At 49.0% G+C, this 1,770-nt stretch overlaps 1 protein-coding gene across 1 annotated transcript in view; it reads left to right on the top strand.

The window, feature by feature from the left end:
- The window catches only part of SEPSECS (Sep (O-phosphoserine) tRNA:Sec (selenocysteine) tRNA synthase), a 52,981-nt gene that overhangs the window by 1,758 nt on the left and 49,453 nt on the right, over nt 1-1,770 (top strand). The gene's annotated exons all lie outside the window — the stretch shown is intronic.

Below are 1,770 nucleotides of genomic sequence, written 5' to 3'. Positions count from 1 at the left end.
TTTGGGCGCTGGAGGCGGCGGAGAGGGGGACCCCCCTGCTGAGGGCCCAGCCGTGACCGCGGTCGGCGAGTTCCGGGGACTCCTCAGCGAGAGCGGGGCAGATCCAGTTAGCCACCCGCGCAAGAGTTGCCCGAGAGCGCCTTTTGGAGCAGAGGCGGGCACACACACTACTAATTTAAAATGATACAACCTTAAGTAGCACCAGCAAATTTTTGTCATATAAAGTAATTATAGTAGATCTGTTAACACATACCACTGGTGGTACCCATACCACAGATTGGGAGCCACTGGCGTAGAAGATTTACAATATGCAGACCTAAATTGCAAAACAAAGAGAGAAGAATAACCATAGTAATAAATTCAGTGTAACCAGTCAGGGAACGAGTTAAACAAAACATCATAGTGGGCAGTGTCAAGTAGAGGTTGCAGGATGTGATAACAGTATAAGGCAGAGGCAGGCAATTATTTTGGGCAGAGGGCTGCTTACTGAGTTTTGGCAAGCCATCAAGGCCCGCATGATAGGTAGCCAGGGCAGATAAATATTAATTTTCTAAATTTTTTAGGGGCCCCTCGGGCTGGATAGAATGGCCTGGCAGGCCACATCCAGCCCCCGGGCCACATTTTGCCCCCACCCCTGTTATAAGGCAACACGATGTTATATAAAAAAGAAGGTAACTTCTTTGCATACTTATCCGCATGCTTATTTGCATAGTTTTTTTTCCAGCATACAATAGTTGTTAAGAAAATATAATAATTTGAACTTCCGATTCAATCATTTCATATTTAAGACCTGGCAGCACTGGTCACATGGGTGTTACTCTGGGCTGCTCCCCCTCAGGCCCATGCAGAGTCCCGGGAGGCCACCAGGCTGTCCCCAATCGCCTCCGTCCTTCCGCAACCTGGCTGAACCCAGAGCGGGCCATGGCGTGGCTGCCTTCCCCTGCCACTTTTCTGAATGGATCCAGCAGTACAGCTTCTGGGGGGCTTCTAAACATCATCGCAAGGTCTTAAATACGAAATTATCACATTGTAAGCTCAAATGATTGTATTTTCTGAAAAACAATTGTACACTGAAAAAGTATGCAAATAAGTTGTCATCTTATTTACTTTATATTGCTCACTGTAACTTTCCAGTGACTGAGTGAGACCTGGGTCATCAAAGTTGAAACATTTCTTTATTTTAAGGCAAGCGGTCATAAGAAAGCACTGACAATGAACCTGAAAGTCAGATAAAACTCCCTGAGACAGACTTGGGTTTTGCCTGTGCTGCATCAGTTACATGCCTTTTGAACAGTTTAGTATTATCTATCATACATCAGTTAAAGATTTAAATTATTGTGCTTTCCCTGGGTCTGGGGCAGGGTGAAGCTTCAGAGCAGCTCCTGAGCTTGGCTCAGCAGGGACCAGCAGAAGCAGGGAAGGCAGTGAGCAGAAGGTTCCCCTTTCCTGCCCCTGCTCCTGGGGCCAGGCAGGGTGGGGAATCTCCCCCCCCACCAATCTAGCTGTTACTGTTCCCAGCCCACAGGTACCACAGCAGGAGTGGGCAGGAGCGACTTTGACACTTCCGTGCTGGTGCTGGTGCTGGTGGTAAGGTGGGGAAAGCAGTAGCAGCAGGGAGAGGGGGGCAGAGGGGGAGGGGAATCTTACCTACTTTGAGGACTTTAAAGAAGTTCCTGGAGGCTGCCACAGCAAGGCGTGTCCTTACCAGTTGTGGAGGGAGGAGGCTGGGAATGGCTGCTCCTGCAACCCCCTTTGCCAAGTCCCTGATCT

This window comes from Alligator sinensis, unplaced genomic scaffold, assembly GCF_000455745.1.
Source record: "Alligator sinensis unplaced genomic scaffold, ASM45574v1 scaffold745_1, whole genome shotgun sequence".
In the NCBI taxonomy this organism is placed as follows: Eukaryota; Metazoa; Chordata; order Crocodylia; family Alligatoridae; genus Alligator; species Alligator sinensis.
This window is presented reverse-complemented; position numbering and strand designations above follow the sequence as displayed.